Raw genomic sequence first — 25,830 nt, 5'->3', positions numbered from 1 at the left:
TATGGCATCACCTTTGATTTCCCCCTTCTCTTCTCCTTACACCAGCACTACAATGAGTTTTCTTTTCAAATTTCTTTTGAAGGTACCTTTCTAGGGCTTTCATGATGTACCTATTTAGACTCTTGTGCTTGTGTTCCTCTTAATCTTCCTAAAATACTGCATCATAATACATTGCCTGTTTATAATGTCTTGCCAATATACTCTTTCTGAACACTCATCTAAAATATTTTATGCCCAAATTTAAAAAACATTTTAAATGTCTCATTGTCAAGAGTAGCTCTCAAGTTCTTTCACTTAAAATGGAAAGTTTATTCTAATCTGTTCCATAAATGTTTACTGTCAAAAGCGCTCAGTTATCCCCCAATGTTTAAAACCTCTGAAAATCTAGCTGCAGCTACTTCTCTTTCCCTGTAACAGTCAAAAAATACTAATTTCTTACCATCACACACATTCTAGACATTGGGGAGAAAAGATGCACAAGAGTAACAGATTCTCCCCTCAAAAATCAACATTCCAGTGTCTTTCCACTCAAACACACTTATAGTCCACAAGGTTAATAGCCAATGACTATTTGACAGTTCCTATCAGTCCTAACAATACTTCTGCCTCTCTACATTTAATAATAAAATCTTGACTAAAAATAATATTTATGACTAAAATCATTACATACTGCCTATGGGAGTGTAAATTTATGCACTTTAAAATAAAGATAAAAATATACAAACTCTATGATATAATTCCATTCCAGGTACATAACTGTAACACAAGACAAACATATCCCCACAAATAGCTTTTTACATGAGTGCTAAAGACAGTTTTATTGGTAATAGCTACACCTGCTAACAATCTAGCTGATAGTAAAGAACCATTATACTCACACATATTTAGCATTCTAAGGAAATGGACTAGTAATATACACAACATTATGCCTAAAGCTCAAACACATGCTGAGCAAAAGAGTAAGGAGAAGATTGATCCCATTCATAAGCCAATATGCAACTGTAAAACTCATAGTGATTAAATTGAGTTTGTGACTGCGTTTCAGATAGGCTATTAGGAAAGATACTGGGATCTTTATAGGGTGAGAAAAATACCTTATACAAGAAATAAAAATCTACCAATGAGTGCTAAGGACAATGTTTCTGAAGTTTTCCAAATTATATACACACTGGCTGTTTTACCCTACAAATCCATAAGTAGCAAAATTACAAAATGGTACAAAAATAAACACAAATGTCAAAACTATCATTTTGAACACTCCAAATGAAATGGACCTTACACATATATACTCTACCTAATGGCAGCACAAAACACATTGTAGTCAAGTGCATATGGAACATTTCCTGAGATAACTCAGATGTTAGACACAAAAAAAGTCTTAGCAAAGTTAAAGCAACGGAACTTGACCAAATATTTTTTCTGACAGCAGTAGAGTGAAAACAGAAGTCAGCAGCCGAAAGTAAAGTGTGTGGGGGGAAATTCCACAAATATTTAGAACTATTAACAACTAGTAGGTAGAGATCAAAATGAAATTAGAACCTATCTTGAGACACATAAAAATAAAAACACAACATATAAAATCTATGGGATGCAGTAAATATAGTACTCAGAAAGTTTACAGAGGTTAAGTGGCGACATTAAAAAGATGATCTCAACAAATGAGTAAAAGGAAAATTTAGATATCCACAAACAAAAAAGAATGAAAATGGACCCTCATCTTCTAGCTCATGCAAAATTTAACTAAAACAGATTAAAAGCTTAACATGTAAGACCCCAAAACTGTAAGTGACAGCAAAAGCAAATCGATTAAAAAAAAATTCAATATGAGAGCACAAAAAATACTGGAAAAAATGAAGAACTTCAACTATATATTAAAGAACTTCAACTATATATTATATAATATTAAAAGGTCTAAAATACATATAGAGTATCAGACGTAGGTAACACAGAAAAAGAAATCAGCATTTTCTCCAAAACAATGAAGAACATCAATCTGCATATGCAATAGATTCAGCAATCTCTGCACAAAACTATAAATGCATGCATCAGTCAATGTACGAAAATGTAAAACAAATTTTTAATTCAACCAAAATGAACAAAATATGTAAGATGAAAAATGATACACAGATTAACTTCTTATCTGAAAGGCCAAGAATCAAGGATGCAGAAACTACTCCAGGCCCTTTCATACATCTGATGTTTCATAAAGGGTCCAAAAACAAATTGTATTAAGTCTCTTTGATAAATGGTGCTAGGAAAACTGATTATCCACATGCAGAAAAATGAATATAGGTCTGTCTACCTTGGTACTAAAAATCAAACCAAGATGTATCAAAGAATCCAGATATAAGAACAAATACACAATCTGCTAGAAGATAAAATAGGTAACATTCTGGAAGACACAGGCATTGGCGAGAACTTTTTGAACAGAGTCCCTATTGCACAAGAAATAACACCAATACGTGAGATTGCATCAAATTAAAAAGCACCTGTAGTATAAAGTAAATAAACAATGAGACAAAAAAACCTACAGAACGGGAAAATTGTGCCAACGACTCAGACAAAGACTAGTATCTAGAATATATAAAGAACTCAAAAAAATTAGAACCTGAAAAAGTCAATGAAAAATGGAAAATTGAAATAGACACTTCTCAAAAAAAGAAGTCAACAGGTACACCAAAAAATGTTCAACATATTTTGCAATTAGAAAAATGTGAATCAAAACAAAACTGATATTGTCTTAAACCAGAAAGAATGGCATCATCAAAAACTCAAAACACACACACACACCCCAGAAATTCCACTTGACACAGCTGAAAATCTTCTGGGTATGCTTCCAAAAGAGTTAAAGACATCTATTCGAGTGATATATGCATACCGATACTCACAGTAGTGCCACTCATAAAAGTTAAATCTTTGAAGTAGCCTATGGGCCCATCAACAGGTAACTAGGCAGAGAAAATACGGTATTTATACACAGTGGAGTGCTACTGTATCAGACAGTGCTTACTAAAGAAACCGATATAATGCAAGATATACAATATATAAGAATGTACAAGATCAGCTTACAATGGCCACCCAAAGAGTGAGGTATGAAAGAGTGCAAAAGGGCTGTCTGTGCGCTGGAGATCAGAAGGATCTAGTTGACCCTGGAGCTCACGGTGGTGTCTCATGCAAGTAGGTATCAGGAGGCTGAGGGGTCTGCGATGCTAGGCTGAAAGATTTGTGCTGGAGACTGAAGAATCTGTGCTGGAACCAGCAGATGATGTCCAAGATGAAGGAGAAGACTGAGCTCCTCCGAAGAATCCTGTCAGCAAATAAAGTCAGACTCTGGGAGGCCAAGGCAGTAAGACTGGAAGTTCGAAGCCAGCCTCAACAACTAACGAAGATCTTGACACAAAATAAAAAATGGCAGAAAATGTAGTTGAGTGAAAAGATGTTAAAACCTCAGTACCAAAAATTGATATCCTATTTTATTTCATTTACATGACATTCTAGATGTGGAAAAACTCATCTATAATGACAGAAATCAAAAAAACAATGGTTGTTTGGAGTAGATAAGGGGACATGAAAGTTTGGGGGAATTTTTTTTCTTTTTTTGAGACAAAGTCTCAGACCAGCCTGAAACCTGCTATGTAGACTAGGCTGGCCCCACGATCATCTAGCCTCAGCTTCCCAAGTGCTGCAGGCTGGGTGTCCTAGGTAGCACAGCATTAGCTGGATACCTGTGGGAAACAAGTTCACTGCAAAGTGCTCTCATGCTCAACACCTATGATAAGGTGAAGGAAATACAAATGGACAAAGGGAAATGTTAAATTGAGATGAGACGTGTTTTTAAAAAAGTAAATGTTTAAATTTAAAAATATTTCATTACAGTATGAGACACACTACCCTTCATCCTCCTCAAAACACCCCCCCCCCGCTTTTTAAAATACCTACTAAGATTATTCTTGCCATTTTGTGAAGCAGCTCTAGTGTCCTCTTTTTCGTAGCCAGGTGTGCAGTCCTGGTTGCCTCGAAGTACTGAATTAATTCAAAACTTTCCTCTTTCACAGTAATTTTTGACTGTAGAGAAGAGCCAGAAGTTTCATAGTGCCAGATCCTGTGAATGAGGAGGATGAGGAAGTACTGGCTGCCTTTCTAGTTGGGTGTGGTAGCATATACTTGTAGTCTCAGTACTCAGGAGGCTAAGGAAAGAGGATAGTCTTCAGTTCAAAGCCAGCCTAGATTACATAGTGAGTTCGAGGCCAGCCTGAACTACACAACGAGACCCTGTCTCCAAACAAACAAACAAACAAACAATACTGACATTCTACTGGGCAGCACCCACTAGCCGCATTTTTAATCACATCTTGTAAAGACACAAAAGATGATTTCCAGAAGTGCCTTGGAAAATGGCAAGAATGATGGGTGTTTTAAAAGTATATTTGCAGAGACAGACCATTCAATGGGTCTTTTACTGTAATAAATTCTTAAATAGTCACCATACATTTCAATGACACCTTGTACAGAGGCAACAAATACCTCCCTTTCCCACATAGGGAGTTCTTGTTCAAACGGGAAGAGAAACAAGAGATGGGAGCAGAGGAAGAGGAGGAAGGGAGGTGAACAGAGATTTAAAAGAAAAAAAATGGAAATAGATCTACTATAAATGGGGAGGGAAAGAACAGGTGGAGGATAGGGAAGAGCAGAAACACACAAAAAATAAATAAGATGTTTTATTTACATGCACACCTGTTCCATGATATAATCCTTAAGTACTGCAAAATATATAATGAAAAATTAAATAGCTATTTCTCCTTACCTAAACATAATCAATTTCCTCTTCTGCCTTGTAAGTCGCTCTGAATTCTAACCCATAAGAGGTCAATTCACTTTTCTCAATTACTAATATTTTTGTACATGCATGAAATATATTATTTCATAATACTGTAAAACATTTCATTAATTATTTTTTTAAAAGGATGGAGGGGAAGCAAAGGATATGTAATAGTTATGTTTTAATGGTTAAGATATAAGAACTTCCCATGATGAATGTAATCATATACTGCGAACATGTAGCAATAAATGTTTTTTCAAAGAAACTTAAATGACAGATAGTCATGCCTTTTGAAAGACAGATAGTTACGTTAGTCTTCTACCAAGATTAAAAACTTCAGTGGAGAAATGAATGGTAATTTAAGGTTGATAAGCCCATCTAATTGTAACTGGGAAATGAGCTAAATTTAAAGAGAAAAGAGGTAAATACAATTTTATTTTTGAAAATTTAAGGCAAGCCAAAATACATAATTCACAGCGCAGTCCAAAAAAAAAAAAAAAAAAAAAAAAAAACTTTTTTTCAGCTGAGATTGATAATCTGTGTATACAAATTTCAGAAATATTATTATCCTTCATAACCTAAGAATTCAGCAAGGTGGTATCTCAATACTTAAAAATTGATCTTCAATTGCTATTCCAAGAGGAGATTCCTGTAAGCCAACTAATTTTTTTTTTTGCTTGCTTACTTTCTTCCTTCATAAATTTCCTATATTGAATCCTTACTGCGACACTCTATTTTCTTTGGAATAATTATAATTTATGTATATTGTCTTTCTAAAAAGACAATGGTCACAAACATATAGCAAGAGAAAACTCTTTAACTTAATGGAACTATTTGTAGCCTCGCTTCCTTGCTAATCCTGAAATGGGGCTAAAATTTCACAATTTTATTCTTTACACATCAATAATAAAATAACTTGTATACACCAGGTTATTTTCTAAACATCAGACAGAGCATCTTTCATCTAAAATTCTTTGAAAAAGAAAAGACAATGGTAAACTATGTTGACAATATTTTCTAACTTAGGAACCCGTGCATTGTGAGCTGCTTCTGTGGCTTATGGTTGAGTAGCCCGTGATGGTTCTCTCAAAATCTTCAATCCAAAGCATTAGTCCAGATAAGAAGCACAGTTCAGAAGCATTTCTGTCAGGGAGTAAGGAACCAAATAAGGCTTCTTGATCTCTTCAAATCATAAATAAATCATGCTTAAGACTAGGAATGGTTTCAATATGAAGAGTTCATAAGTTACTCAGAGCTGCTCAAAGTGGGAAAGAGGAGAGAAACTCACCATGTTTTTATTTCACAGTGACTGAAACTGATACATTTCCCACCAATTCAGCGAAAGAATACACAATTCTACATCTATCTCTACATAGAGAAATACTATCTTCCATTTGCCACCCCTTATACAGACTCAAAATGGAAAGCCTGAGTTGCATCAGCTTACCCAACTCTTAAATCTACAGAATACCACACATCTTAGTTTTCCCACCTTTCCTGATCTAGTTTTTTCTCCAATACTTGCTTCAAGTATAGAGGCCCAAATTTCCTGCTGTCCTAGAAAATCCTCTCAATCTCTGCCTTGATATGCTTTTAAAGCGATTTATTTTATGAAGGAAACATGACATGGCCTACAGATTTAACGTATTTATTTCAACAGTTTAAGAATACTAGAAAAATAGGTAAGAATGATTTCCTTTCACACCTAATTTCTAGTAAGTTTCTGGCTTTCTCTTTTCAGCTCAACAAGCCAAATAGAACATAGTTTATACCCTGAAACAACCAAAGCCAAAAGAAGGCTCAAGAAGATATGCTTTATAATCAGTTGGACTGAGTTAAACACTTGGTTTTAACATTAACCAACTATGTGATGACCCCTAAAAAGAACCCTGATAATAATACATACTTCACAGATTAAAGCTACGGATTAAATCTGTAAAAGTACTTAAGTACAGTGTCTTTCAAAACTCCACAAGAGGCCCTTTCATTTCTACGCTCTTTGACAGTCTTTCACTAAGGAACACCGTAGGCAGCCACCACTACTCCAGGAACTGGCCAAGTCTCAGTTGTTTCGCAATGGTAGTATTACCTCTTCCAATCACCTTCGCTAGCTCACTGAGATATTGCAGCATGCTGGAGAAAACAGTTGCTGTGTTTCAAGTTCCCATCATAAACAGCTTGTTATGTACAATAAATGATACACAGAACACTGGTCCTAAAAGTATGACTACAGAGAATAGCACTGCCACAATTCTGGGCACACTGTCCTTTAACCATGATTCTGCAAAAGACACTTATGTTCATCCCCCCAAATCAACAATTTTCCCCTGGCTTTTATAAAAATAGAAACAGAAAAATGAAAACATAAAGGTATTCAGAGTATATGAGGGGAAAAGGATTCGAGTTGGTGGTCCAGTTGGTGAGCCTTAAGCATCAGCTCTTTCTTTGCCTCGTTTTCCTCATCTGTGAAAAACCAGAGTAACTGCCTGGAAAGCATCTTGTAAGTAGCATTTTCTAAGTACAATACACAAAATCATGTACCCTCACAAAACTGTCTCTTTGTACTGATTCATTGAGTCATTTTTAAAACTTAAGGCAATGAATAACAAAAATACTATCATACATCAGTTTTCCAAAATGATCTAATTATATCTCTTTTTCCATAATTTAACCATTTCTAGTCAGTAAGCATTTAGCAAAGATACAGGAGTCAGAATACTTTGTCATTTAGTCCTCTACCAAGTTTCTTTTTTGCTTTTTGTCCCTTCTGTATGAGTATATCAGCATGACAAATGACTAAGGTAACATGAAGTTTTCTCCCAATAAATCCTGTTCCATTTTGTATCTACCTTCAAGAAACATACAGGTTCAGCATCTTTAATTTGAAAAATTCAAAATATTTCAAAATCCCAAAGTTTGTGAGCAATGACAGATTTCAGATTAGGAATGCTCATCCTGGTAACATTTACTGTAAATATTTCACAATATCTGAAAGACTCCAAAATCTGAAAGATTTCTGATCCCAAGCACTTTATATAAAGTAATCGTTTTTGTTGTTGCTGCTGAAAATAACAGATTGTCTTACTTATCTCCTTGCTGCTGAGACAAAATACTGGAAACCTACAAGTTAACTGTTTGTTTTGGCTTATAATATGTGTAAGTTTCAGAACAGAGGGCTAGTTCCAAAGTAAAGCAGTATGTCAAAAGGATATGACACAGGAAAAACTCAATTGTTTCCATGCATAAGTCACCCTAAAATTGGTACTACAAGGAAAACAACAGTCCTAACTCAAAATCACATATGACTAAGTCAGAAAAATTACAATTCCATAGAGAGTTAAAGATGTACATAATTGGTAAGAAGCCATACTGGGTCTAGCAGGACCTAACCAAAACTCCAGTTTGCCCTTCCAGCAAGCCACACAAACCACGTTGGGCCCAGGAAAAGAATTGACAGATCACCCTCTATGAGTCAGCAGAAGCCATGCTAGGTCTGGGAGGACTCCACCAGGCAGCCAGTTCATCCTTCCAGTAAGCCATGTAAATCAAGAGGAGGCCCAGGAAGACAGAAGCCAGATTGCTCTCCCAGTGAGCGGATCTGGCACTCGGGGCGAAAAATCAAGAACACTGCCCTATCCCGTAACTAACCAGCTGGTTCCAAGGACAGGCTGAGTTGATGGCAAATGAGGTATAAAAACAATTAAAGGCTTGTATTGTTTGATTGATTCTACAGGCCTAAGATCAGTAGCAGAGTATCTACTTACTAGCAGGGTAACAGTATGCAACACAGCAAACATGGAGGGTTTCCTTCTGTCTCTTTTTGAAATCCAATATTGATCTCGCTGCTTTATTTCAATGTATTATTTTATTAATGTTCTGTTTTGATTGATTTTGCTCTGTTTTGTTTGATTTTACTATGTCTGGTGGAATGAACAACTATTGTGAATATAACAAGATACATTATGGTAACCATTGTTGACTTCTTATTATCCTGCTTCAAAATTCTGTACCACTATCACTGCCTTGTTTTGGTTGGTTTTACTCTTTTGTTTTGAAGGGTCATTAAAATAAAATTTTTAAAAAGTTGTACATAATTTCAAACAGAAAAAGTATAGAAATTAATATTAAAACGAAATTAGGATAAGAGCCAGGAAAGTAAAAAGAAAAAAAAAAAAACAGTAAAGTGAAATAGTCACAAGTCTAGAATACTTTCTGACTATAATGACTCAGTCAACAATAGAACATATGCTGGGGAGGTTCCCTGATGAACAAGTTGTTCATTTTTGGAATAATAAAAACATGACAATTTAGGAAATATTAAACTTTACTTCATTTAAAAAATTTCTAGGTGATTCTTAACAGGAAAGAGAAAATTCAAAGAGTAGAGCATAGAGCCGTATGACACACTATGGTTTAGACCTAAAGTACTCTATACTCATCCATGTTTCCAGAAGATGATATAAATCAACAATGCAGTAAAGTCTTGTTACCCATCATTTTTACTTTCCCATGTAATTCAAAACCTTTTGGTTCCCAATTTAAAAGTGTACAATCTGACAAAACCATTCTACCTTGTTTCTCTCTTTTATCTGTTAAGCTTTTTAATAAAAACTTTCTGTCAATGTTTTAAATAAAAAGGGAAGATATAACTACTTGAAAATAACACATGAGGAATAAACTAGAGAGAACTACAAAAAAGAAACAGTTTCATTTCAAAAGTGGGAGCCTGGATAACATGGGGAGAGGAGGGAAAGGGAGGGGATAAGAAAAACCTAAAGCAATTGTTCAATAAATACTAGATTAATATTTCATATACTATTTCATTTTAATGTTTCTTCTCAATTATGCAAAATTCATGAGACCCTATTTCAAAATATAAATACATAAAAACTTACATGCATACATATATAAATGGGGCTGGGATAACAGCTCAGTTGGTACCACAGGGAGAAGAGAGGGAAAAAAGCAAAGATCTACCAAATGATTTTCTCACAAGCTGGGTCTGAGAGTTCCTGAGGCTGAAGGAATTTATCCCACACCTTTAAAAAAAAGTATGCAGATTTGCTGACTCCCCTGGCAGAAAAACACTTTTCAGGACACATCAGTATAAAGAGGCATAAGAAAGATTTATTAGAGGAAAACATAGGAAGCACTCAAAAGTGAAGTGCAGGTGCTCAAGGAAATAAGGCACAATACAGTTGGGGTAGGGCACACCTTTACCGGCAGTTGTATCTCCATGTGTATTTTGTCAGCTAAGTTACAATGCAAGCCAGCCACCCGAGTTTAGCAGAGACAGCAGTTTAGATAGCTGTCTCCACTAATTTTTGGGATAGAGGAAGCTAAAAGAAAAGGCAATTTGCAGGTGAAAGCAAAAGGCAGATCTACTTGCAGCTCAAAGGGACTTTGCCCAGGTTGTTGAATGGGAGTAAATAAACCAGGCTTGTGTTCTGAAGTTGCAGTTTTTCTCTGAAAATATGATTTTAGATTTTTGATTTTTACTTAGTTTTATTTCTTGTATCCTATGCCAGGCCAACAGTCTCACTTCTGAACATCTATCCCAAGAACTGAAATCAGGATATCAAAGAGATATGTGCACACCTATATTCACTGGAGCATTTTTCCATTAACCTAAAAGTCCATTGGATGATGAATGCATACAGAAAATGAAACTTATAGATAATGGAGGAAGGTGATCCTGTCATTAGCAAGCACAGAAATGACAGAAGACACCATGCTAATTAAAATGAGCCACTCATAAAGGGAAAATAGTGCGTAATTTCATACTTTAAGTTAAAGTAGTCAAACTCACAGAAGCATGTAGAATGGTAGCTACTTAGCATATAGAATAAAATCAGAAGGTATGATTCAATGATGGTAAGTTTCAGTCATGTAAGATAACAGAGTTCGAGAGATCTGCCATATAGTAATACTCACATAGCAAAAACACTGTACTGTATAGTGAACTTTTTATTAAGAAGGTGTATTTCATATCTAAGCATTCATACGAAAATATTTATAGGTAAGCAACATCACCCAATGGAGGGTGAAATCACTGTGTATTGAATACACCAAAAAGTGATGCCTATTTCTCTTATTCAGCATCTTTTCGTTGTTGTTTGAATGCTGTTTTCATTCCTTTATCTTCCCAGGAACCTATATTCAGAGTGGTACTTCATTCACAAACTTAATTTGCTTTATGATTTGGGGGAAGATGGCTGCATTTGTGTCTGTGTAAGGAAGATGGCTGCGGTTATATTTGTCACCTGACATGGAATTTGTGAACAGAAAACTTCATAGAACATTTTTGAGAACCAAACTGTTTACAAACAGAAGCATTTGTGAACCAAGGTATTATTTTTGTTTCCCTTCACCTATGACCTGCTGGTGAACCATCAGTAAGGCCAGTCCACAATACCTAAAGAGCCACTTTATTTTATTTTTTCCCTTTAACCAAAGGAAAATGTATTTTTGTAATTATATCAAATACATAGCCACACAGCAAAAAATGCAATTTTATTCACAACATAAAGTAAGCTGCAAACATATCAAGAAGGGATTCTAACTATGGCTTAGAAAAAAATGTGTTCAGTGAGCTTTTGAGGTAATGGTCATGTCTTTCTTATGCCAACCAAAATAACTTTTATGAATATGAAGAAAGACAGTATACCAGCAATGGGATTAAGTAAACAATAAGTGGATTTAACAAAAGTGAAAGGCAGCATTTTTCATACAAACTAAATGGCTACTATAAATTTCCAAAGACCATTTTTTCAAAAAAAATTTCAATTACTTTTGCTTTTGTATAAGCAATGTCTTTTGTATTTTTAACTCCAGCAGTTGCCAAAATAAGCCTATTTTAATAAGACACTTGTCAACCAGCAAATTTACATTTGAATTTTATTGGCTTTAGACCCTGAATTCTGCTTTCTCTATGCAATTGTTATTTGTAGGTTTGACAGTAGCTCTAGATCTTCGTTTAACTTAGTTCCTTTGTCTAACTTCTGCAATATATACACATAATAAAATTAGCATGAAACAATACCTTAAGTTCCATCACCACAATTAATTCCCACTGTGGCAAAAATTTATAAAATTTATACTTAGGTGGAGCCATAAGGGAAAAATACAGGGAAACCATCTTCCTTAAACAAACTGACAACTAATTTTTCCTCCCAAAGATACAAAAAGTACTAAGAGAAAAAACTACTGGGCTTAACCATACACAAAAAAAGATTCACCATCACAAAGATTATATCTGATTTTAATGTATTAGAAGCTGAGTAATTAGAAAGCAGAGAGCCAGCAGAGTTACATTTATTAGGCTGCCAAAATGCACATCTTCCCTTTAGTCCCTACTGTACATACTTTCCTATTATTTTCCAATGTACTGAATCTATCTTCCAGTGTATTTTCAGTTTTATCAAATGTTAATGTCAGGTAAGAATTCCTGTCTCAAATTGTTCACCTAAGTGTGGAAATGATAGAGGAATGTGTTAATGTGAGAGCCTCATTATTCATATAAGTAGATCATGCAATAGACCAACAATAAAAAACAGGTTATATGAGTTAGATCTTCAACATCAGAAGCATAAGCAGAGATTCTGATCATAAGAACTTTAACAACATACAGGTATAATCAAGAATAAACTCAGCAGCCTTGATAGTCCTATTTTGAGTTAATTACCCTAAATCTTATTTTTCACCCTGATTAAGGTACAACAGTATCATTAGGAAAATTCAAATGAACTTTGACTCTTTTTATATTTATATCTAATCTGAGAACTCACTGTTCTTTAAAAATAAGAAATATGATTAAGACCATTTTCTGGGCAAGTGTTCTGCCATTGAGCTACCTCAGCCACAAATTAAGAACATGGAAGGTATTTTTGTCTTCTACTAAATAAGGTTGAGCTCTTTCTTAGATCACTTCCAGGGGAGAGAAAAGGCACAAAGCTGTTTGTGGAGAGTCAAGCTCCTATTAAGTCAGTGATAGTAGAACTCCTCATTATCTGTTCCCTGACATTTCAATCATGTTAAGCATTTGCCAAAGAGATTTCTTTGGATTCTGAATTCACTAGTAAAGAAAAATGAAATAAAATCAATTTACCTTTGTTTCAACCAAACATTATAAGTATGAAACATCGTCATGTATGTCAAAGTAAGCTCTACACTCAAATCTACAGCATACCATCCAATCTGTAATCTAGACTGAACAAAAAATTAATGACCAAAATAATTTGCTAATTTGTTGCATTAAAAATTCATTCTATAATAAAGAGATAAAAAACATTTTGGAGAAAAGTTCCTCAGAAGAAAGAAATAATCATGTAAAAGAACTGGTAAATCATTTGGCAAATAAAGAATAGAAGTTCTTAGGAAAGGAAAGAAAGAGGAAGAGGAAGAGGAAGAGAAAAGATACTCAGAGATCTTATGCTCCAATATTTACTGGAAAAACTAATGGAGAGTGGCCTAAAATACAACTATGTCAGATGTCAGAAAATATCACTTGGGCAACTATCATTTCAACCAATCTATTTGTGCACTGACTAAGGCAGTCAAAATTACCACTAAGATACAACATAATGAGAAGAAAACTACCTGAATTGTCCTCTTCAATTGGACTCACATTCCTCTATCCATTCTCATTGAGTCTCTAGATTCTTCTAGTGCCCTCTCACTTCATCTTGTACCTTAACACTATTTTTTAAACCTGCAAGAAAGTAATTTTCTAAGCTACTCTGATTTTATTGCTTTACATGTTATCACCTCACAAACATCAATTTAAGAAAATGATCTCAGAAAGTTTTTTGTACTTCTCTGTCCAGGGAAGAAAAATCAACCTTTCCTATTTTTTGAACTGTACACATCAACCCAACATACTAGTGGACTGGCTGCCCCAATCCTGGACTCACTACAAAGAAAACCAAATAGGACAGACTGCTCTCTTCTCTCTGCTTCATTTAAGTCTCTGAGATACAACACCAAAAACAAAAGACAAATAACTACACTGGACATTATGAAAATTAAAAAACGAAAAAGACAATCTACAGAATCAACATAAGGAAACATGTACCTAGATTATTTTATAAACCACTATAACACAGTAACAACAACAAAATTTAAAACTGAGCAAATGATATGAAAAAATATCTAAAAATACACAAATAAGCCAATAGATACGTGAGAAGATGTCCAGTATCATTATTAACTACCACAGAATACAAATCAAAGCCACAGTAAGACTGCTGGAAAACTGCTTCTCTCTGTTTTTTGTTAAAGGCAGTATTGTGAAATGAAAACAACACTGATCTGGAAGTCAGTGTTCTAGCTCTGGATTTAATTCACTATTCCACTGCTTATCAATTCTATGGTTTTGAGAAAGTCATTTAAATTCAGTTAAACAGAATACAATATTAAATTCCCTGTATAGTGAGTATGAAATAAAAAATATACATACAAGAAAAGATTTTCTGGATTTTATATTCCTTATAAACCCATGTACAGTACTGATATGTATCCTTATAAAATATACTCTATTGAAATGAGTTATTTGTCAAGTTACATATGTATTCACAACCATAATGAAAAAAGTTGAACATGCAATATTTTTTTCTGACTCTCCCAATACTAAAATCAGTTTGAGAAGAGCAACATTTTACTGAGCTGAACTTCAACCAACTTGATAAAGTGAGCTCTTGCTGCTCAATCAAGAAATGATCAACTACAGCAAACATGGCAAAGAAAAAGAAAACAAGGCCACCAAATAAGAAAAGCAAAAAACTGAAGATTCTTTTCTTCTTCACATAATGGTTTACTCAACCTCAGCAATAAAATGGAAAAGGGAAAGGGAGCTACACACTCAAGTGAAATATTAAAATGTGATCAGTTTCAATATTCATTATCTAAGTGATTCAAAATAAAGAGCAGCCATTTGCTTAAAAGTAGTGTTAGTAACGAATCAAAATAACCAATGATTCAAAGTGTCTCAGTAAACTTTATCACTGAGTTTTAGCAGCAGCAGCATACACATCACTAACTCTGTAGGATAAACAGCTCCAAGCAAACATTAGTGTGTCAGTTCACTACTTTCCTTACTAAACCACCTATCTTTTCCTTCTCATAACTACACTGGGCTTTGTTTCCTTGTGAGATTATTATACACTCCCTGCCATGTCTACAGAGCTACAAAATTAGGGGTCTTTAATTAAGCACAACAGTTTACCACTACGTCACAACACATTTGTTTACTTACTATCCCAAGTACCATTCAGGCAAGTGTTATTTCAACCAAACTATTCGTGCACTGACTAAATTTGATAAAACATTTTTACTTTTCCTGTTACATTACCTTATAAAATTAAGCAAAAATATGTAATTTTTGCCACTCTATATTTAAATGTGATTAATGACACATTTTTAGGATTAAGCAAAGCTGCCAATTTCTATTACGTATCATAAAATTCTATAAGCATAAAAAGAATCTACTTTCTTAGGGCTGTTCATATGTCTGTAATCCTTTACAAGCATGGAAGTTTCTGCAGCTTAAAAAGTAAGACAAACTGTTGTACATACTCAGAACTGTTCAGACAAAAAAAAAAAAAAAGACCAACTAAATACTGTATCTTGCCACCATTATTCATACCAAATTACTCATTCAGCATGTAATACTGAAGGAAAAGACTACAATGTTCCCCATCACTAACTGTAAAACCAACAATTCTCAAGATTGAAGATATTTAGGGCTCACTACTATAAAGCAAAAATTCCAATACAGTACCATTTGGCATGTTAAATATTTTATTTTTTAAAATTTCAGATAGTATAACCTTTTTAGTATACAGTCCTGTGAATTTTAACATAATCACAATTTTTAGCTATTATTTCTTCAAAAAGCTTTCCCATATCCCATTATTTCTCTTGACCTTCTAGATATCATGATATGAAAGCAGCTTTGACTCACTTTATCATAGAGTCTGGAAAATTTTTAGTACCCCATCTTCAAATTCACTGAATCTTCTTTCATCTTTATGTTGTTAGTGAGTCCATATGGTGAGTTTTACTATATTTATTATATTTTTCAGTTGCAAATTTTCTTTCTTTCCTCATTGCCTTTTATTTTTTGCTGACACTATTAGCCTAATATTTGTTGTGAGAGTATTTTCAATTGCTTGTTCAATCATTTCTATAATAGTGGGTTTAAAATCTTTGTCAGGTAATTTCAATAACATTATTATCCCATCACAGGTACCTGTAACTACATTTTCCAATGTGAGTTACTTGTGACTTTGCAAACCAACTAATTTTTATTGTGTCATTTCATTTTTAATAGTGTTATAAAACAAAAAGTCTTAAATCTATGTAGCAAAGTTTTATTTTTGCTTTAGTAAGCAACTCTCCTCGTAAGATTTAGGTTGCAGGTTCCAGGTTTCAAAATACCTTCTGTAGATTTTAACCCCAATTTCAATTCAGATTTCAAAGTCTTTGCAATGTTATTCAGTGGCAGCACCATACTATCTGAATGGAGGCCTATTCAGTATCTCAGACTTTGGTATGTTGATTAAGATCAGATTCATAAACCCAGTGTTTATATACAACCCGATCGGCTCTCTTTTTCAAGCTCCTTTCTCTTTTTTCTAATGTCCTAAGGATACCCTTTCTTTCCTGTAACCATTAACAGTCCATTTCTACATCTGTTTTTGCCTAGTGCCAAAAAGGGATTTGTTAATTTGTCTGTTTGCTTGTGTCAGAGTCTCATTACATAGTTCAGGCTGGTCTTGAACTATGTAGCCCAGGCTAGCCTCACAGTGAACCTCCTGTCTCATCAGGCTCCTGAATGCTGAGGTACCGGTGTGTACCATCACACCACCATAGATAGCTTTAAAAGAAAAAATGGGGCTGCAGCTTCCTCACTGCCAAGCCTTAAACTTTTTCTCCTCTAAAACATCTCTCTTGCCAAGCCACTCTGCCCTGGAGCCAACCCACAATGGACTGAAGCCTCTACAAACTATGAGCCAAATAAACCTTTCTTCCTTGAAGGAAAAAAAAAGGAGTTTGGTTCTGCTTCTTGAAAGCACAACTCAGTCAGAAAGATTCTCCTCCCTCAGAGTTTTGGCTCCAACATACTATGTGGACATTGCCAGTTTATGTATTTACTATCACACTAGAAAATGGATTGTGAGAAAATAGAGGCAGAACCGTGGTGGAGGAAGACACTAGACAATTAACTCTACCTGAGCCTCAGTCTTCCTTACTCATCACCATGCTTAAACTCTTAAGGCTTCTGGATCTCGCTAAGTTTACATTACAGCACTCATGCTCAGGTTTCTGGCTACACTGATAGGCCATGGTGTTTGTTCTGGAGATCTGCAGGTGTTCTGAAATTGAATGTTCTCCAAATTGCCTGCAGCTAGTTACCATATATTCTGTCTTCTTTTCTTGTCTTTTCTATTATAAAGAAAGGGTGATAGCATGTTTATTCTATATCAGTCAGAACCAAAGAATATAACCAGTGCCTTTTAATAAGTAGAAACACTGTATTTCCTCATTTCTAAATCCTCAGTGATACAATTTGACCATTAGATTAATGATAGTCTCTAATATCCAACTATGGTGAGAAGCTTGGTCAGAAAGACTCAGAAAAAAATTTGTTTGTTCCCAAATATCTCAAGACAAATAACCTTTTTATCAAATTATTGGCTGCAAGGATGACAGCAACATTATCAATAAGTACTTTTAGCCAACTGCAGAGAGAAGAGAGTGGGTCCATACATTCTCATAAGGGCCTTAGCAATTACTTGACAGGAGCAGCTTACAACATTTAAAAATAAAGGCAGTAAGTAAAAAAAAAAAAAAAAAAAAATAGGGAGCTAAGAGCATCTAATTTCTAAGACTTCATGGAAGTATTTCCATGTTGTTTCGTGAATAGAAATAACAGTAATGTTCCACTTAAGTCTAAAAGCAAAGTCTAATACACTGTAGAAATAATCAATGATTAAAAAACAATAAAAGGCAAATAAGTAGCTGTGTCAAGATCCTGAACAGAATGAGAGACAAATCAGTAGCTGTCATCTCACCTCACCTCAAGAGATCAGGCAACTGGCTAGACCAGGGAAGTCAGACAGTCCAAAGCAGTGTACAGCACACTGGCCACTTACACTGCCCCCGGTTCAAGCATGTAATTCACTTGAACCATGCACATTGTGACTACTATACCATACGCTAATGAAAAAATCTATAAAGTGGATCTTACATATAAATATGCAATTGTCAAAGTGCTATTAAGTTATATTTTCAATATGATTATCACTAAATACACAGGAAAAAGAGGAAGAAAAGGAGATGGAGGAGGAGGAATAAGAGGAGAAGCCGTGAGTACTTTTCTTTCTGCCTAGCCTAAATTTATTTCAATGAATGTGATTATTTTAAAAAAAAAAATGTTTATTAAATACAAGAAGAAAAAAGTTTCAGCAGCCCATGGTACTACATACATGTAATCCAGCACTGTGCAAAGCTGAGGCAGGATGATCACAGGTTGTAGCCCTGAACAACTTAGCATGACTCTGTCTCAAATGAATGAACGAACGAATGAATGAATGGGAGGGTGACTTAGTGTGAAGATCCTGAATTCAATCCTCAGTACCAAAAACAAAACAACCTTCTAACAATTATCTCAACTTCAAAATTACTTTATATGTTTCAGAATTAAATGTAAAATCTAAAATTATAAAATTTCTCCACAAAACAACAGAAAATAATTTCACAACTTCAGAGTACAGACATGTTTTTAGACAAGACAGGGAAGGGGTCAATCAAAACACAAAACAAAAAATCTTACTATAATCTCATGAAAATTAAAATGTATGCTGCGATAAAATATTTATTAACACATATACCTGACCAAGATTTTTACATCCAGAAATATGAAATAGAAAGTTGATAGCTTAATTTAAAGACAAAAACCACTTAAGTGAGTAAGTATAAGAAAAGGTGGTCCTGGTTAAAAAGGAGGTTAAATATTTGATGAGATATTACCACATACTCAGACAAACAGCCAAACCAATGCTGAGGGTATTTCAGGACCCAAGTACTCTGACATATTGCTTGTGGAAATGTAATGTTCACCACACACTTATAATATCTCCTAGTAATTTCAAACCTATGTATTTACTCAACAAAAATGATATATGCCTCCAAAATGGATTTATAAAGAAAGCTCCAACAGCTTTATTCAGAATAGCCAAAGGAAAAAACAAATGCCTAAAATCCAAATGCACATAACAGAAAGAAGTAAACACTGGTGTATGGAAAACATACTCAGCAATAAATGACAAATAAACTGATCACTGATACATGGAATGACTTGGATCAATCTCAAAACACTGAGTCAAAGAAGCCAGATACAAGAGTTGATCCTGTAAAATTCCCGTAATATGAAGTTTCTTCCTGGACAGACTAAAATTAATTCACAGCGATACAAATCAGAGGAGTGGTTCCAAGAGACAGGTGCAGGGATATGGAGAAACTTTCAGGAGTGATGGACATTTCTCTATCTAGGGCATGGCATGTGTATGTATATGTCTACAACTATCAAAACATCTCACAAATAAGTAAATTACATACTTATGTACATTTTATAATATGTGGAAGCACTCACAGAGGTAATGAAATAGTTTTATTACATACAGTGAAATACACACAATCAAACCTATATACCATAAAATGCTACATGAAATTCAATAAAACTGAAATTAACCAAACTAAGAAAACTCAGTATTCAAAGCAAGGTTTAATTCATATTTCCTGGTTTGGACCTTTTCTCACCGAACAAAATATTCAAACGAGTAAAGAAGTACAAAAGGTTGGTGTGAAAAGGTTGGCAGAGATCTTAGGAGTTACATGATACTACTCACTTCTAGTTAATTCGAAAATGTTACCAACAGCATGCTAGACAATTACGTCTTTTTCCATTACTAAAACGCTTCATCTTTTAGCTTTCTCTTAAGATAAAAACTACTCTTTTACAGCAGAAATTGGAATACTACAGAATTACCTGTGGATGAAATCCAAATTATTATCTGTTTTTTACCAACACAGTTTTGTTAGTATAAAGTCAAGCACATTTGTTTATCACACTCTCTTTATGACTGTTTTCAAGTTATAATAGCAGGGTTTGAGAGATACAACAAAGCCCAGGTTTTATCCGATTCTATATCATACACAAACACTTACCTTATAAAATTCCTGTTTTCCAAAGGAATACCAGAAAAACATACATCCTTAAAATATATTATTATATACATACACACATCCTTTTTTTACATGATAGCATTCATTAAATCTGGAGAATATGATTTCCATTCAGCCATAGACTTTCCATCTCCAATTTCTAACTACTCCTTCCTTCTACGAGCCCAGTTTCAGTAGATCAAATCCTAAATATGGTCAAACCCTAGACAATACAGTTGATGAGTGACCCTCTTAAAACCATAAAAATGAATTTACCAACCCAGCTAGGTTACAAAAGGACCGCTGCATTTATGACTCTGACATCACATTTCTATTAACATAGTTTATGACTTCATCAACTTACTTTATGCTCCATCACACTAGTGATTCATATTTTTACAATGAGAACTTTTGAAAATCAATATACATATGGTTTTTTTTTAAACAAAAATTCTGTAAGTTAATAAGCACTAAGGAGTAATAAAATTCAAGATGTGTAAATTTTGTTGTAAAAAAGAGAGGGAAAAAAAAAAAAAAAGAAAAAGAGCTCTAACGGATATAACAGCAAGTGTGTTTGGGGGTGTTAAATAGCTGACTTTATCAATGTTTTTGGAACATTGAACACAGCTGTTTGCAGTCTCCCTGTTTGAATGTCCACCTTGTGTTCTTTGATACTGTGATTTGAGGAACTATTTTCAAGAAAATAGTGTGTAATCTACTAGCAGGTAATTTCTTACTGTTATGGTTTTTTGTTTTGTTTTGTTTTGTTTTGTTTTGTAGTTCTGTATTGCGTGTACCCTTACGCCGCTTTGGTTTGTTTTGTGTTTTTCTCTTTTTCCTCTTAAATAAAAAAAAAAAAATTCTGTAAGTATGAGGAGCTATGTGTAACTTCTCCAAAAAAAAAAAAAAAACTTGCTCAGGTCTACAGAAGATGTACTTTAAGTATTTAAAGCTGCTGGATGGCAATTTTCTTTATCACTTTTTCTAGGTCTTAATTCCATCCTATGACGTTTGAAACAAACATTTCAGTTTGAAAATTATTCTCCTGGCTGAAACAAAGTAGGACCTGTAGTCAAAGGCCTTTAGGGAAAATTCAAGTACGACAGACATCTGAAAAAGGAAGCAGGAAGATGCCTCAAAGCAATCTCCCCAGATACAATTTAAGTGAAATGGATATGGCTTATACATCAGATAAAATAAAATCTGAATTTAGGTTCTGTTCTTTTTTAACGAATATGAAAGTTTAGCAAATAATTATATATATCTTACGTAAAATAGGAACCTATATTCATAACATCAAAAGTAAAGTAAAGTCAAGATATGGTGAATGGGTCACATATTACGTGTAGTATTTTAAAAATCAAAGTATCACCCACTGCCTTTATGTAAGAATTAACTCTGCCTAACCTCAGCCTTCTATCTGGAAGAACTCTAACATTTTCCTGCACACCTTCTCCCATAATAAAAACATTTTCTGACTAGTGTACATGGTTCTTGAACATGCCAAGCTAACATAATAAAAAAGTGACCACGCTAGCAATTGGACTATTCCTTCGTCCTGTGTTGGTAGACCACTGAGGCTACAGCAGCTCTAAGCTCCAGTGACAACATCATTATAGTAAAGCAACATTTTAATCTTCAGGTCCCTTGCTGGTGCCTTCCTGTACATTTAACTCCAACTTGGAACCAAGTTTTCTTGGAGGGGCTCACTTCAGCAGGACATCAACTAACACTGAAATCACGCAGAGAAAATTAGTATGGCCCCAGCACAAGGGTGACACACAAATTTGTGAAGCAGTCCATACTAAAAAGTCTTTTTAAAATACAATCCTCTGATTTTTTCCATGCTTTTTTGCCAGTCGTGTTACTAATGCTTTCTCTAGTACTTAGCTTGTTTCTGCAATGTACAGCAAAATGACATGAATACATTTGCAAAGAAATACATTCAGAATATTCCAGATTTGCTTTCTCTCAAGTTTATTAACACCTCTTTACACCTAATCTGTTATCAAGTATTATAACTCCTGTCATTGTCTTTCCAAACACTGAACTTAGCCTTCTTTGTGAATCAGATTAATTTTAAATAATTAAGATATCTGAGAACAAATACATTTGACTTTTGCTAGGAGTACAATTTACACAGTTGAAGTAAAAATATGCAAAGAGTACTTCAATATGACTGACCAGATGTATGTGACCAAGAGCCTAGATCATCAATTAGTACATTTTTCAGGGAATATAGAGGATTAAATCTAGTTAGTAAAAACTTCAGTGGCCTTACCTTTAAAAATGGAACTAATACTAACCTTCTTTTAAAGTTCCGTAAGAGTAAATGAAACAATAGGTATAAAGTGCCTCAAAGTATGAGACACATATTAGGTGCTAAATACACAAGGTTAAATATTGAGTGGAAAAACCTTAAACATCTAACATTCCTAAAAAGAATCTCTCGCTATTAAAAAAAAAAAAATCAATCTTGTTCAAATAAGCTGCTTGGGATAAAAATTGGGAATGTTATCTGGCATTATTCTCATAAAATCCCACTTAACTTTTCTGTATGGCAACAAAAACAAATTTTTAAAGGCTCAATACCCTACAAGAGAAAAATAAAATCAACCTGGCTCTGTACACATTATTCCATCCCCACTTGTGTGAGCCAGAAATAGTAGCCTGTTCTTTCAAATCAGGATATTATTTCCTTCTACGAGCCACACGGCATGAAAAGAATCTAAGAAACATTTATTGCAAAGACTGCTACAAGTCTATAATTATGCAGAATCACAGTTCCTACCAACATAGGTCAAAATAAATATACTATACTAAATGTTGGAGCTCATATGTGTTACAACTCATAGATATTTTCATATAAAACCTTAAAAATTTGTTCCTGTCCTACATAGCCTGCTTTTCTGTTACAAATTCTGAGGTCTTGGTCTCACCCTGAGCAGCAGTTGTTATGTCTGAGAGAAACCTGGCCCCACACGTACTTTAAGCTACTTCTGAAGTCAGAGTTTCCTGTCCCCCACCAGTCTCCTGCTTATTTCACCATTACAGACTCACCTCAGGTTGGTCATCCAGGCTAGAAATACCATCAAGGTTCTTTCCGCCCAGTTCTTTATGCCAAGCTCTCCTTTTAAAAATACGTTTGCCCCAATATAAGTACAAATCTCACGCATTCCATATGTGAAAGTTAATTTCTCTCCCTTTTTTTAAACAGAGACTGTTGTTAACATAAGTCTTGCCATTCTGGTCTATAGAGGTCATCAAAGAAGCAGAAAAGATAATCCTCTCTCAAGATGCTCTTGATCCAACTGAAGGGGAACACAGAAGGGAAATAACTAAACATGAAGTTAACACAATACAGGTCATGTGTGTTATCCCCTCCACCTACCTCATATGATAAAAAAATTAAGTTTTGCTTGATTTCAAAAATCATACACTGGTCCTCTTTAGTTTGAAATTAGTTCACAAGTTTTTTAAAAATGAAATCCTTGACATATTCAAGGATTAAGGATCAAGGATCCTTGACATATTCAAGCCACATTCAACTTCTTATCCACTTACTCATCCTCTTCCATGAAGTCTTCCCTGATTAACCAGAAGAAAGCTTAGCATTGTTCCACCTACACACAGTCCCAAAAGTCTTCCACATCTGCCACCTGAAATAACACACTTACTTAACTTTCTATATAGAAAAATAAACCACTTAAACAATATATCTATTTAGTTAAAACACATTTCCCCAGTGATCTTATTTCCCCACTGCTTAAATTAGTTTTAGATAGAACTAAATGGTTCTCTATATTGTTTGTCTACTTTTAGGTGGCTTGAACACTTAGAAAATTTAATGTTTGTAGAAAAATATGTGGAAGTCAGGCAACAAGTTACAAAATAACAGGTATCTCTCTCACTACTGGACATTTTTTCCAAACAGGGAAAAAAGTACTCTTTTAAAGAGATATCCCTACCAACAATGTCAAACTTTGTCATGTAAAATCCTGCTTCATCAGCTCTGCATTTTAACAAATACGAATACAAGGATCATGACCACTGAATCTTCTATGGAAGGACCTCTAGAGAAGTTTACTACATTTGCCTCTGCTCCTACCCCATTTGTCAGCAGGCTATCTACCAACTGCCTGACCACATCTGTTAATACTGACCATATAAGTGCAGCACACATGGCCTAAATTATTCAGGAGCAATCCCTATCTCACATACTCTTCTTGTATGTGAAGCTGTCGCATAATTAAATACACTGTAAATTTCTTAGAAAGTTTAATTCCTTTGTCGAAAGGTACAAGACAATTCAAAACACATACTCATTACATTTATACTAAAAGATAGCACAGCAAGCTTTTCTCTCCCCACCCCCACCCCCACCCCCAGCAGTACTCTGGAAGCAGTGCCCAAAATAATTCTGAAACTCTTTCAATGCTGCCTTCTAAACCACTGCATCTTGATCTGAGCTAGCTATCATTATATTAGAATTCTACCTACTTCCTCCTTAATTACTAAAACTCAAATTCCTATCAACCTATCAATTCCTTATTACTAGGCAACCAAATTCTCAATTTTAGTCTAGACTTCCTTACTGAAATCAATTTTAATTCTAAGCCTGCATTTATTAAAAACACTGCATATATTCAAAGTTTTTAACCTCACATCTCAGCACACAGAGGGTTTCCCCAGTTCATCAACATCAAAAGCAACACCTATGCTACTGCTATTTCAATCTCTATCCTTTGATATGCTTTTTTTTTTGCTTTTCTAATGGGTATCTTTTTAATGGCCTTTCAAGATTAAGGTAAAATGCAAAATTGTAACTATATTTGAACCCTTTACTGAATGTACTCACTAAAGAGCTTTGGATATAGAGAGGCTAGCTGAATTAACTGGTCCTTTGCCTATCGAGAGGTCTTTTCCACTAAAATTAGGTGTAGAAGACTGTGTTTTCTGTATACTTCAGTCCAAGTATATAATGCTATCTCAATCTAATCAAGAGGAATTCAGTCCAAACAGTAACTTCTGAAAACTTAAGGAAATGTTAGTCAGGTGTTGCAAGGAGAACAATTACATACAGGACACAGAATTAAATAGAAAGTGCAGGAAATCTGTCCACCCCACTAAAGATCTAGAAAAATCCACCAGAGGGCCTGGATCCCACAGCAATGTCCTGCATGAGTCCAGCTAAAAATCTAAGCCCATGAAAATGACTCCCACGAGTCTAACTGGAGGTCTAGAGCCCTTGACAAGGACTCATGAGAGTCTGTTTTACGAATCTACACTGGGAAGGTCCAAAGGTCAGCAGTAGAAGCTACAAAGTCTGCACCAGCAGACTGAGGGTTCTACACTAGAGCAAGGAAGCAACACTCAAAATAAATACCAGGGCTCCCCCAAAAAGTACCACAGCCATCCTCAGCGACATCGAGGTCCTGAGGTTCTCTGACAAAAAGAACAGTTGAATACAGACCAGGAAGCCAGCATGACAAACTTCTCCTTAAGATTAAACAGTACTCATCTTCCCCTCCAAAGCCAAGAAGCGATGCTCAAAGTAAGGACCAGATCTCCTCCAAAGTGTATCACAGCCATCCTCAGTGACAAAGTACCAAGCTCTCCCTACAATAATGGCCAAATTCACATCGGGAAAGCTAACCACCATAAGTTCCACCACAAGAACCAACAACCCCAAACAACACTTAAAAGAACCCACAATGCCCCTCTCTTCCTCTCTGTGTCTCCTTTTATGCAAGCAACTTCCCTCAGGCAGGCCATCTACACTCAGT

The 25,830-nt window shown here is 34.8% G+C and overlaps 1 protein-coding gene and 1 non-coding gene across 9 annotated transcripts in view; one reads left to right on the top strand and one right to left on the bottom strand.

The window, feature by feature from the left end:
- Tcf12 (transcription factor 12) overlaps positions 1-25,830 on the bottom strand; it is a 338,120-nt gene that overhangs the window by 215,737 nt on the left and 96,553 nt on the right. The gene's annotated exons all lie outside the window — the stretch shown is intronic.
- Positions 21,749-21,853, top strand: LOC111753394 (U6 spliceosomal RNA). The gene has a single exon (XR_002788191.2). It is a non-coding gene; the product is annotated as a U6 spliceosomal RNA (small nuclear RNA).

The sequence above is a fragment of the Cavia porcellus genome, unplaced genomic scaffold (assembly GCF_034190915.1).
Source record: "Cavia porcellus strain 051 isolate PalLab524CR breed Dunkin Hartley unplaced genomic scaffold, mCavPor4.1 scaffold_8, whole genome shotgun sequence".
Taxonomy (NCBI): Eukaryota; Metazoa; Chordata; class Mammalia; order Rodentia; family Caviidae; genus Cavia; species Cavia porcellus.
The sequence above is the reverse complement of the archived record's forward strand: the minus strand, read 5'-3'. Positions and strand labels throughout refer to the sequence as shown.